The 14,083-nt window shown below is 35.8% G+C and overlaps 1 protein-coding gene across 3 annotated transcripts in view; it reads left to right on the forward strand.

Annotated features, from left to right (window-relative positions):
• Window positions 1-14,083, forward strand: part of bel (ATP-dependent RNA helicase bel) — a 79,847-nt gene that overhangs the window by 2,099 nt on the left and 63,665 nt on the right. The window lies entirely within an intron of this gene.

The following is a 14,083-nucleotide window of genomic DNA, read 5'->3' on the forward strand; positions in this document are numbered from 1 at the left end:
ACCATTTTCGCACCAAAATAACAATGAAAAGTTGCTGTGACAGTGGGGACTGGCAAAGAGGCGGTCAGGTGGGATCGCTCCATCGAGGTGGAAGCGGTAGGTGGCAGGGAGGGGCAGCACATCTCATTTACATGCGTTTCCTTTCTGATTACAGACAAAAAGCGAGTTTTCTTAATGTCGAATCAATGACAGGTTAGGTTAGTTTAGGCTTTGGTATGTCTTGCGTATACTCACAATCATTTAAGAATGTGCCCTTTCTTCCAAGGCATCTCTCTGACATGCATCATGGTAAAGAAAATAAAAAATATAACATTGGGAACAAGTGCACAATTCTGGAACAGTGAATATTTCGAATACCAGTACTCATGCTTTAGACAGCTGTCATCTTATTTACTCGGAAATAAAAACGAAATTACACTCCTGTTCTCTTCTGCCTTTCTTAAGCTGGATTCGATCCTCGAACCTCCAGCTCGACACTCTAGTAGCTTAACCACTATGCTACAAAGTCAAGTTGTGAGAACAATCTCTAAATCTCCAACATAAATAAACTTTCATTAATATAAACCCCACACTAGATGGCATCAACAACGATGTTAAATCAGAGTATTGACAACAGGGTTTAAGCAGACGTTCCTTAACACCACACAGTTAACCAGCATTCAGTGAAATCAACAGTAAACAGTGAGCAATGAACCATCAGTGCAGCGTAGCAACTTCATTATTACGAACGATATCCATATAGGTTAATGTTAATAGTGTTTTATTACTTCAAAACACCACATTGACAATTCCAAAGTATGAATGAAGCTGCGAATTAGATAGCCTATAAGGTGAGCACTAAAATGACATTATATTTATATATATATATATATATATTTGTGTGCCACTGCTTCCTCTACCAACAAAGACGATATTCATTGTTTTTACAATACAGCCGAGGGGCTTATAGCAGGGCTGTCCCCAAGATCCCTTCGCCATAACCCTTCTATATTATTCCTGAACCATCAAAAATCAACATAATGCATAACAAACATAGGTAAAAGTATCAGAGTTAACAGTAATGCCTACGAGATGTAAGAGTAGTTCAAAAGTGGCATATGTGAACAGCTGGCATCTTCTACACAATTACCATACGGCCGCTCCGGTATTGTGCACTTAAGCCTAATGCTGTAATATTATATTAACTGTAAAATGAAAATGAAGCAGTAATGCTGAACTTGCATTAACAGGTTGTTACGAACATAAGCTTCTGCCTTGCTTGTGTCGAATAGTTTCCAGTGGAATTAAAAAATACCTTACATAAAGTGAGAAGCTTATTATGCTTCCCTGTTCAGCAGAAAGAATTGCAATAATGCAGCAAGCCTTAACATGTACACAAAGAGGAGGGGCCACATCAGAAATAACGATGATGTGGCTGTAGTAACATTTTCCACATTTTTCGTAGGTTTATTTGAGGAAGATTATTATTCGAAACTTTGATGTTTGATTTATTTTAATACAGTACAAAAGATATGTACGTTGCGTTTTCTTAATTAATTTTATGTCATCTTTAATCCTGTTCTAGTTTCATAGAGCCTATACTATGCAAAGTAAACACTTTAATTCTTAGGACCTAAAGGTTCGCTGTCTGCTTATAAATATTGTTTTTCTAAATTTAGGAAGCCTGTAAGGGAGTTTTGAACAGATTGTATAATTTGTGACTGTTCACATGTTTTTCATTGACAGTTTCACTTGTTTGCGCAACATATGATACAAAATTGATAATGCAGCATTATGGGTGGGAATTTTCAATGCTAACACAGTTTTAAAAATGTCTATACGCTATGTATTTTTAGAACTGAAATACCTCATTAACTTTGGAAATTTATGTTAGACATGGGTTTATAATTTTCTGTTTTATTTTGTATTCTTTTTAGTAGTTTTGTGTCTCTTTTTCTGTAGCTAAGTTGTAGATAGTGTAAAGGAACCTTACACTTATTAGTATCATTGTAGCCTACATAATGTAGCTTATATACTCAAATGTAACAATGTGTACATTGAAGCTTGCTAATTCTATCTGCTCTTGTCTTCATTGATAGTATTCTTGATTTTTTGCAGAATTATTAATTTTCAGCATTTCAATAACGAATTCTTAGTGTTAAACAAGTTACGAAGCTGATAGTCTCATTTGTTTCAGTTATCGTAATTTTTTTTTTTTCCTGCTTTCCAAATTATTTCTAAATTATTCAGAATATGTTATAATGTTCCGAAAGGGTTGTGTTCAGACACAATCCTTTTAAGAGGTCTGTGTCATGTATGGTATGTCATTTAGTAGTATCTTGTATTAGGTCTAGGGGTCAAGGAGATCACCCATTCCTACTGATAAATCTATCCTCGAACAGTTTGAAGTTCGTCCATAGAGTAGTGGGCTGAATATAATGTTGCAAAATTCTGTTTTTACTAATAGGTAAGAGCATGATCCTTCTCAGTTACGTATCAAAAAAGGTATTCAAAATAATTTCCACATCACAACAGCATTAACAATAATTTGTTAAAAAGAATGGGACCTGTTATCTTCTCATCATGGAGAGGCATTTCATGAAGGAGGTTTAGTTTTTCGGAGCTTCATCACATCCTGTTGTTTTGAGAGTAGGGTATGAGTGCACTCCCATATAAACTGGCTTGACTTACTCTAGTAAGATATGGGTCCACTCCATGTACCCTTACAAATAACATTGTATCCACTAATGAAAATTTATTAATCAAGTTTGAAACATTACATTAAAGGGAACTTATTAGCAATCTCACCTAATACCTCAAGAAATGTCAGGATGTATCATGTGCCACCAATCAAGACCGGCTCCAGTACTCAGACCTTAATACGGGAACAGAGATGGCCGTCGCTGTGGTCTAAACCTTTCCATATACAGTATATAGACAGTTCTGCCATAGCCTTATGTCAAAATAGTTGCATTTTTTTTGTATGTATTAAGTTGAATTATTAAATTTTGTCTTACATAAACGATCAGCGTTAATTTATGAGCAATGTTGGTTCAATTTCAAAGGCGAGACAACAAGATAAGTATGGTTTGAATAGAAACACATTGCTATAAAGTTATGAACTTGACAGTGCAAACTCAGTCTGAAAATAGTTTTCAATAAGTTGAAAATCATACCCTGAACTCCATATAATTACTACAGTAAATGCAAACGTTCACTAATAGTTGTTGGACATACAAGAGGATAAAACATACCCAAAATCAATAGCACAATTAAACAAGGTTAGTCTGCTAGGTCTACTAATAAAACTACTACTGCTCTCTTACTATTACTACTTCCATTACTACTACTGCTACTACTACTACTACTACTACTACTACTACTACTACTAGATTGCTACTACTACTTCTACTACTACTACTACTACACTACTGCTATTGCTGCTGCTACTACTACTATACTACTACTACTACTACTACTACTACTACTACTACTACTACTACTACTACTACTACTACTACCACCACACCTGTGGAGTAATGGTTAGCGTGTCTGGCCATGAAACCAGGTGACTGGGTTCGATTCACGGTCAGGGCAAGTTACCTGGTTGAGTTTTTTTCCGGGATTTTCCCCTCAACCCAATATGAGCAAATGCTGGGTAACTTTCGGTGTTGGACCCCAGACTCATTTCACTGGCATTATCACCTCCTCTCATTCAGACGCTAAATAACCTAAGATGTTGATAAAGCATCGTAAAATAAACTGCTAAAAAAACTACTACTACTACTATTGCTAGTGCTCAGCTTATATTTTATATTTTTAATAGATGGATGTTGACAACTTAGGGTCCTTAGCCTAATTCGTCCTGAATTTCAATTCTTTATTTTTGTCACTTTTAGACTTACCATAGGCCTAACTCTTCATGACTGCTTTTCACTTTTCTCGATAATTGGTTTGAAATGTTTTTCCCCTGTTCAACACCTTTGTATAATTATTAATGATTGAATTTCTTCTACACTATCATCTTTCATGTTCAAGAAAATAACATAGTCACTTTAAACAACAGTCATAAATGAAACCACATTTCTTTCCTGGACATCACTTGAAACTGATCAAAAGTGCTCGTCTCTTTTACACTGAAAAATCCTTCTCTCTCCATCTGTTCCCTTTTCCGTTGATGTGAATTCTTTCTGGGTGCTAGAATGACTGACAATACGGTATGAAGGTTGGTTAGGAAATATGGTTGTTTAGGCGTCGTTGGTAAGATTCGAAATTTCTCGATGAATAAGAAAAGCATCACAATTTACAATAAGAAAAATATCTTTCCTAATAACTAATCTAGGTTCAAATTTTTATGTATAATATGTCATTTTAGGAGGATAGGAACTGGCCACCCTACCTCATCTCTTGGCTTAGTTGCCTCATAAGTAGTGCCTTGTTGGCATCATTTGTGAGGTTCAGACCTGTCTTTGGACAGTTGACTAAATAACAACAAACTGTGATTTCCTTAACTTGGAAATTGTCACGATTATGCACCTAAACCATTTGTCGTGTAGTAAAGGTGTATTTTTCGGGAACTTAAATGCTGAAATATGAGAGACAGATCCACTATTAGAATTACAACCCAGTACACAACACGAACGGCCCATTTCACGACGTAATTAACACAAGAAAACATTATATTAAAACCACGTGGTAATCATGCTTGGACTGTCACTGGCGCCATTTTGGAAACTATCAATACCTACATTAAGGTCTGAATATTGGACCAATACTCTGCCGGGTGACCAGCCATCAATTGACTTTTTGTCCCTGTCATTGTTCATAACAAAACAGTTTTCACATCACCCTAGTTTGTTTCTGTTCTTTGGGTGTTTGCTTCTGTGATTGGATGTACACAGTGTGATTTGCTGTGTGGTGAATGTTGTTGAAACCAGGCTATTGCTATATGTTTCGGTAAGCTCGCCACTCATCTGAAAATATCTCAGTACCTGGATCGACAAAATTCACAGTCTGATTTACTGTATGGTGAATACTAGGTGGTTCTCGGAGTTTTTTTTTTTTTACCACAAACAAAAGCATTCTTCGCACACTGGAATCTCTTACATCCATTGCCCCTAAAACCTTACGTAATCTCTTCGAAATTTATTACTCGACAAACTAACTCTGCTTGAGTTAAGAGTCCCTAGGAGACAATAACCTGCTTGAGGATGTGGGAGTTGTTGCTCTGACAGCAACAAACCCCAAGGTGAGATAGAATCCTATAGTGAGGGTCACATAAGAACAGTTCCTAAACAGCTGTCAACTGTTACCGTATATCACATGATACTACGTACTAAATGACTTATTTACTTACCGTACTTCATGTTCGAAGGTTATTCTAAATAATTCAATAATTTGTAACATTTTCGTAGGCAAACTATACGAGAAAGGGATCAACATGTCAAATATTTTGTGTGGCACTACGAAATTCATTGGTTTGACTAAACAATTGACTCACGACACCTAACCTAAAAATGTGTTTTGTTTGACCACATGAAATTATTACTACTAACTCCGAAAACTTACCTGACTATAGTCTTGAATTATAACCACAACGCAACACATAAAATAACTATTATGTATTAATATTAATACTGATATTAATTAATTATTAGTATGTTCAGATGTCACTAGCTTCCAGTAACCGGCTCAGAAATCTAGTACAATTTTAATTTCATGGCACTCCAATACCGACAAATAGTCAATATTTGTCTCAGCTGCCAACATACCAGTTAAAAAATCACTACCATTTATTATAATAATAATAATTGCTTTATTTAACCTGGCAGAGTTAAGGCCGTACGGCCTTCTCTTACACTCAACCAGGATTAAAACTTGCTTACATAGGTGAACATAAAACTGGATTGGAATTAATTACATACTTACTTACTTACTTACTTACTTACAAATGGCTTTTAAGGAACCCGAAGGTTCATTGCCGCCCTCACATAAGCCCGCCAGCGGTCCCTATCCTGTGCAAGATTAATCCAGTCTCTATCATCATACCCCACCTCCCTCAAATCCATTTTAATATTATCCTCCCATCTACGTCTCGGCCTCCCTAAAGGTCTTTTTCCCTCCGGTCTCCCAACTAACACTCTATATGCATTTCTGGATTCGCCCATACGTGCTACATGTCCTGCCCATCTCAAACGTCTGGATTTAATGTTCCTAATTATGTCAGGTGAAGAATACAATGCGTGCAGTTCTGTGTTGTGTAACTTTCTCCATTCTCCTGTAACTTCATCCCGCTTAGCCCCAAATATTTTCCTTAGCACCTTATTTTCAAACACCCTGAACCTATGTTCCTCTCTCAGAGTGAGAGTCCAAGTTTCACAACCATACAGAAGAACCGGTAATATAACTGTTTTATAAATTCTAACTTTCAGATTTTTGGACAGTAGACTGGATGATAAGAGCTTCTCAACCGAATAATAACAGGCATTTCCCATATTTATTCTGCGTTTAATTTCCTCCCGAGTATCATTTATATTTGTTACTGTTGCTCCAAGATATTTGAATTTTTCCACCTCTTCGAAGGATAAATCTCCAATTTTTATATTTCCATTTCGTACAATATTCTGGTCACGAGACATAATCATATACTTTGTCTTTTCGGGATTTACTTCCAAACCGATCGCTCTACTTGCTTCAAGTAAAATTTCCGTGTTTTCCCTAATCGTTTGTGGATTTTCTCCTAACATATTCACGTCATCCGCATAGACAAGAAGCTGATGTAACCCGTTCAATTCCAAACCCTGCCTGTTATCCTGAACTTTCCTAATGGCATATTCTAGAGCGAAGTTAAAAAGTAAAGGTGATAGTGCATCTCCCTGCTTTAGCCCGCAGTGAATTGGAAAAGCATCAGATAGAAACTGACCTATACGGACTCTGCTGTATGTTTCACTGAGACACATTTTAATTAATCGAACTAGTTTCTTGGGAATACCAAATTCAATAAGAATATCATATAATACTTCCCTCTTAACCGAGTCATAAGCCTTTTTGAAATCTATGAATAACTGATGTACTGTACCCTTATACTCCCATTTTTTCTCCATTATCTGTCGAATACAAAAAATCTGATCAATAGTCGATCTATTACGCCGAAAACCGCACTGATGATCCCCAATAATTTCATCTATGTACGGAGTTAATCTTCTCAAAAGAATATTGGACAAAATTTTGTACGTCAACAAAAGTGATATTCCTCGAAAGTTACCACAGTTGGTTTTGTCCCCCTTTTTAAAAATAGGTACAATTATGGACTCCTTCCATTGTTCTGGTACAATTTCCTTTTCCCATATAGCAAGTACAAGTTTATAAATTTCGCTATGTAATGCACTCCCACCCTCTTGTATTAATTCTGCTGGAATTTGATCGATACCTGGAGACTTGTACTTTTTCAGATTTTCTATCGCAATTTCGACTTCTGAAGGCGTGGGTTCGGGTATAAATGGCTCAGCAGTTTGTATTTCAATTTCGTCCCGATCATTTCTATTTGGCCTATGTACATTTAGTAGTTGCGCAAAATAGTTTTTCCATCTGTTTAGGATTGATGGAGAGTCTGCAAGCAAGTCACCATTCTCATCCTTGATCACATTTACCCTTGGCTGATATCCGTTCTTAAATTCCTTTATACCCTTATATAAATCTCGAATGTTTTTATTCTTACTATTTGTTTCTACCTCATTCAGTTTTTCCTTCAAGTAACCTCTCTTTTTATTCCTAAGTGTACGACTTGCTTCCCGTCTTTCATTGAAATAATTATCTCTCTTCTCCTCAACTGGATCCTGTAAGAATTTCAATTTTGCCTGTTTCCTTCTTTCTACTACCATGCAACAATCTTCATCAAACCACGGTTTCTTTTTCTTAGTTTCATAATAACCTATGCTCTGCTCAGCTGCAATTTTGATACTATCTCTGATATTTTCCCACACGCTATTAACATCTAATTCTTTCTCAACTTCGTCGGAACTTTCTAAAGTGGCAAACCTATTCGAAATTTCGACCTGATAATTTTGCTTAGCTTCCTCGTCCTTTAATTTCAAAATATTGAATTTAGTAATATTAACTTGTTGCTCTACTCGCTTGGCTACTGATAATCTTTCTCTTAATTCTCCAATCACCAAATAATGGTCAGAATTACAGTCTGCACCCCTGAAAGTTCGAATATCTACTATACTAGTATGTCTCCGTTTATCTATCAAGATGTGATCTATTTGGTTGTGTGTCAATCCATCTGGAGAAGTCCAAGTATATTTATGTATATCCTTATGGGGGAATGTTGTACTTTTGACAATTAAATTTTTCGATGTGGCAAAGTTGACTAATCTAACTCCATTGTCACTACTAATTGCGTGTAGGCTCTCTTTTCCAATAGTTGGTCTAAAAATATCCTCCCGTCCTACTTTAGCATTGAAATCCCCCAATAAAATTTTCATGTGATATCTAGGGAACTGATCAAAAGTATGTTCCAATTCCTCATAGAAGCTATTCTTTATATGGTCGTCTTTCTCTTCTGTAGGGGCGTGAGCATTTATAACTATGATGTCGCACCATCTACCCTTAAGTACTAAATCTGATAACCTGTCACTGATAAATTCGACCTTTTTTACTGCTGATTTTATTCTTTTATGAACAAAGAATCCTGTTCCTAATTGGTGATTATTGTTTCCTTCCCCATAATACAACAAGTAATCTCCTATTTGTGATATGCCATTCCCATCTAACCTAACCTCTTGTACTCCTACGAAGTCTATTCTATATCTAGCTAGTTCTTTTGCTACTAATGTTACCCCTCCTGTTCTATAAAGACTAGTTACGTTCCAAGTGCCAAATCTCAAAACCTTATTCCTTTGCTGTGGTCGTGCCAGAGAATCAGTCCTATTCCGAGGCTTATTATAGGGATACGTAACAAGCTGTTTTTTACGGTGATGGGTTGTTAGCCCTTCGCCCAACCCCCAAGCTGGAGGACCACCCCTTATCGGCTGTCCACGACTGCTTATTCAATATATTCGCAGCTACCCTCCATATCTGGAGGCCGTCTCCTCTATCCGCAACCTGAGGACGCGCCATGCCGTGGTGATAGGGACCCACAATACATGGGAATTAATTACATACTGATACAATTTAGGTACATATTGAGATCAAAAGAGGCAGTTACATAAAAATTTTCCTCATAAAATAAAGATAAACATAGTGGAATACATATTAATATTGTTAGAATCAAATACGAATCACATAAAAGCAGAAGCCGATAATTCAATAAAAAAATATACACAGTAAAAATAAAAATAAACACATTAGTATACATATTAGTATTAGATTACAATTAAGTAGGATTTACATAATTAAACCAGAAACCGATAATTGAATAAAATGTACACAAAAAATAGATTAATAATAAAAAAAACAACAGTGGGATACATATTGGTGTTAAGTGATAAATAAACACGATTTAGATAATAAAAATAAGAAACAAAAAAAAAATACAGTGGAACACATTCCATTAAATATTTGCAATGCGTTAGGTCTGGCAACTCATCATAAAATATTTTTCTAATTTACATTTAAAGGAAAATAAAGTTTGGCAGCCCTTGACTTCAGGCGGCAGAGAATTCCAGTGACGAGAAGTAGCAACAGTGAAAGATGAAGAATAGTATTTGTCAGTATCGAAATTCGAAACGAAGTTGGCAAAAGAAAATTCAACCTGCAAACTAGAAAATCACCACAATCCATTAGCATATGTAGTAATGGGGAAAAATGGTTAGGTTTCACCCTTAAGGTATGAAGTAAGCTGACCCGGACTATAAATAGAAAATACCATACATAAAATTATTATTATTATTATTATTATTATTATTATTATTATTATTATTATTATTATGGCTCAGCGCTTGGTTGCACTGAATTGCTTGTCTTGCACTTGATCCTAGTAATAATAATTACATTTATGAGCAGGCTTATGATAAGATGTGTAATTCCTAACTTATTTATTGTTGTCAGCTTGCTGGTGATGATAATACAGACATATTTTCTTTGCTTTGTACTTTATTAAGCATACTCGTATTAGATGATAATACAGAAATATTATTTTCTTTGCTTTATATTTTATAAAGTAGGTCTATACTCGTATTAAAACAGTTATATTTTTAGAAGTTATCCCTGTCAGGAATGTTAATATGAATTTATGAGAGGGGGATAACTTTCCAACAGGGGAGGAAATTCACCCTCATCTCTCCCGTTAATTCGCACCCTGACAAACCCCGATTCCTTGCAAATTCTGTTGCCATATCCTCAGTGCTGTTAGCACTGCAGAATTGAAAAATATTTGGGTCTTGACTAGGCATGTTGGGACTTAATGTACCGTAACTGAAAATTTTGAAAACATTAAATCCAGAATTTCGAAGTTTATGTTCTGGCCAGAATCACAGTTGGATGTTGCATAGAAATTGTAAACAGTGACAAGATTATTACAACATGGTGGACTCATATTCTACTATGTTTTGTCAACAGATGTGGAGCCATACCCTACTAATACCCTTCGTAAAAACTGAATCATCATCAATAAACCACAAATTTAGAGAGAGTATTATTAAATTGGAGTCTTTGGGTTTTATGATTATGGATAGAATATGTAGGTAGTCAACATTTTTGGAGATGAATCTTTTGTTAAGAGATCATAAAATGCCATTCCATGAGCTACGTTCTACTCGTAAGTGCCATGCTGTGTGCTTTATGGTTTTAAAACTCCAACTGTCAATAAGACCTTTTGTTGTTTAGTCAATTGTCCGATGACAGGTTTGAACCTCAAGTGACACAAATAAGACATCGCCATAAGGCAACTAAACCAGGAGATAATGGGTTAGGGTGGTCAGTTCTAAACCTTTAAGTTTTACAATTGTGTGGTGGACAGTATTGATGAATTATCAATGTTTGGCACATTTTCTGTCATAAGTCAACATTTTTCTTCAGTTTTTGTTTTGAATTTGATAATACTGTAATAAACATGTTCTTTATTCAGTTATTTTCTGATTTAGAGGATAAAAAGTAAAGTCTGAGGTTGCTAAGCTAGTATCAGCAATCACTCGCCATTTTTTTTAAGCAAACAATTATGCCATGGCCTCCACGTGAATGTTGGTTTGTAATGCCCATCATGGCAGCCAAGTCTTAATTCAGTTGGTAATCTGTCTTCAGTTTGTGCATACTTATTTTCAGTCTTCGAAATGACTAAGGCCTGGTATTATAAATACAGTTAATCTGAAGATTGAGTTAAACCTAACCAAGAGTTTAACTCAATGTGCCGTATTACAGAGTCTCGGTTAAGTTAAATTGTAATGGAATAAGATTGGTATTATTGCTAGGAAAGAAAAGAAGACGATCTCTGCTGTTTTATTATATTATTGCTATTAATAAAACAGCCAATGCTCGTGAACAATCTTCATTAAGAAACATCTTTGTTCTTCAGTACCATAGATATCATGAAAAACCTGTAGACAAGCAATACCTCCTACTTCAGTATGCTTGTCAGACTTAACCTCAAATAGCTTCTTAATGCTGGCTAGCAACATTGTAGCCAGAGTAAATCATGCATGACCATCTGCGATTGAACTCCATACACAATCAGCTGACTAATTACCTATAATATTAGTATGCGTATTTTATGAGTTGTGTAGAATGTTTATGAAACAGAAGTCTGTCAAATAATGAAATTATTTGTATGAGTTTAGTATTGTTATGCAATATTATTAGTGTATTTATAAAACAGACCCTAATATTTCACGGTAAATCTTACCAGAGGAGACTCTCTGCCACACACAATACAATGTGCACTAGGCTTGCAGTAGATTTATGGACATATCCGAAATCTTCCAAATAATGCAGCACAACTAATATAACTGATGCATAGGTTCAACAGAATGTTTTCAATTGTTGACGTTTTCAAATAATATGTAAATTAAAACCCTAAAACACATATTTTTGCACATTTCATTTTTTTGTTGCATGTTGTATTCGAGTTTCATTGTTTCGAAACAAGGTTAGGGACTATTATAGATATATTAATTTGTCCTACAATATCTGTAATATTGACACTTAATATTTTAGGAGAAAAATTCGCTCCGGCGCCGGGGATCGAACCCGGGTCCTTGGTTCTACGTACCAAGCGCTCTGACCACTGAGCTACACCGAATTCAATCCACAGCACCAGATCGAACCTTCCTCCTTTGATGTTTCTCTTTGTGGCCTGACTCCAAGTTACGCATATACTGTTTAATATATGTTGACGTGTATCCAATGTCAACTGCCATTATACTAGGAGCGCACTCAGCTGAGTGACTTATTGGCCAGAAATCCGCAGTTATTATGCACTGCTAGCTCAGAGAATATTATAGATATATTAATTTGTCCTACAGAATTTATCTGTAATATTGACACTTGATTGGATTTGGTGTAGCTCAGTGGTCAGAGCGCTTGGTACGTAGAACCAATGACCCGGGTTCGATCCCTGACGCCGGAGTGAGTTTTTCTCCTAAAATATTATTTCAAAGTGGTGCACTCTATTTCGAAAAGTTCTTAGCCACCATGGTCATTCAGTAATATTGATCACTTCCTCATCATCACTCACAAGTTTTCGAAAAAGATCTGTCATGTTCATTGTGTATAGTGGAAGCCGCCATCTTGTACTGTCGAGCCTTGAACTGCAGTTTAAACGGCAGAAAACTGCCGATCAAGTTAAACAAGTTAACTCAAGATTAGCTGGTAGTTAAGGTTTATAATACAAAGCAGAACGAAAAACTTGAGTTTAAATTGAACATAAGGTTTAAAATCCGTTCATAATACCAGCCCTAAATCAGAAGAGACATGTTGCTTCTGTCACTCAAGGCTCTGTTGCTACATAGTTATGTGAGGTTTCTTATGACGTTATGGTTGTCACTAGCCTATGTGAAGCACAAGTATTAACAGAAGGTTCAAATGAACATGCAGACTAAAGAATATGCATTTAGTTACTCCTTGCTGCATTTAGTTATATGATTTTGTTCCTTTTGTGCTCATGGTTATCTGCTATCTCATACTGTTTCTTGCACACTGAGCACAGTCTTTTTCTGAATCATAATAATATGATGGTTTACTTCTATTATGGTAGTCGTGCACTGCCATTCAGATAATACAGGGTGTCCAGTGACCTATTAGCCTGTGGTGAGGACTTGCATAGCATGCTGGGAAAACCTGAGCATTTGCAGCGTGATTTTCCCATGTATAGACTTTCCTTGTGTTACATCAATGACTCCAAATGACGACCTTCTGTTTCCAAACTTCGCACCTTTTAAAAATGTACATTGATATATGGCAAGTTGTTCTCATAGAATTGTATAAATTTCCTAATGTCTTCAGTTCATTAAGAAAATGAGGATTGTTTGTGTAAACTTTTAAGTAACTTACTCCAATAATTGGGGGACCTAGGAGACGGAAGTTCTCAATTACATGCTGTTTGAAAATTTCATGTATTGCATTCATGGAATCGTTTTCTGTACAGGCAGTGGCAGTCTTGTATGAAAAATTCATAGTTTTTCTTCTCTTGACGAAAAAAAATGGTCTTAAAAGCAGAGTCGAATAGTGTTAGGAATTTATTGTTATTGAAAAAAATGTATCCCTTATTATCCTTTGTGCCCTTATAGCACACCAACCTTTAAGTCATGTAATGGAACTTTGTGAATCTGAATTGTTTGAGGATTCTCTTGGCTCCAATGCCAGTTTACATAACCACATAATGTGAACTAGGCCCATTGGCATAAAACAGAAGTTCTGAATCAGTAAGTCCATTGTACATAGATTCTTGAAACAATTTACAGTAATATTTCTGTGTCTCAGTCTGGACCAATGGATAGTCACTTTATGCAATGATTTTTTTCGAACTTGTTTGTAACTCAGCACTGATATCATCCAGTCTCTCTTCAATCAAAACAGTCCTTTGCTTCTTATCAAATACGGAATTAATTATGTGAAATCTTTTCGGTAAATTGTGAATTGTTGCCCTGCAGAGCGCCACTGGGGAATTTGG

The sequence above is a fragment of the Periplaneta americana genome, chromosome 3, assembly GCF_040183065.1.
Source record: "Periplaneta americana isolate PAMFEO1 chromosome 3, P.americana_PAMFEO1_priV1, whole genome shotgun sequence".
Lineage (NCBI taxonomy): Eukaryota > Metazoa > Arthropoda > Insecta > Blattodea > Blattidae > Periplaneta > Periplaneta americana.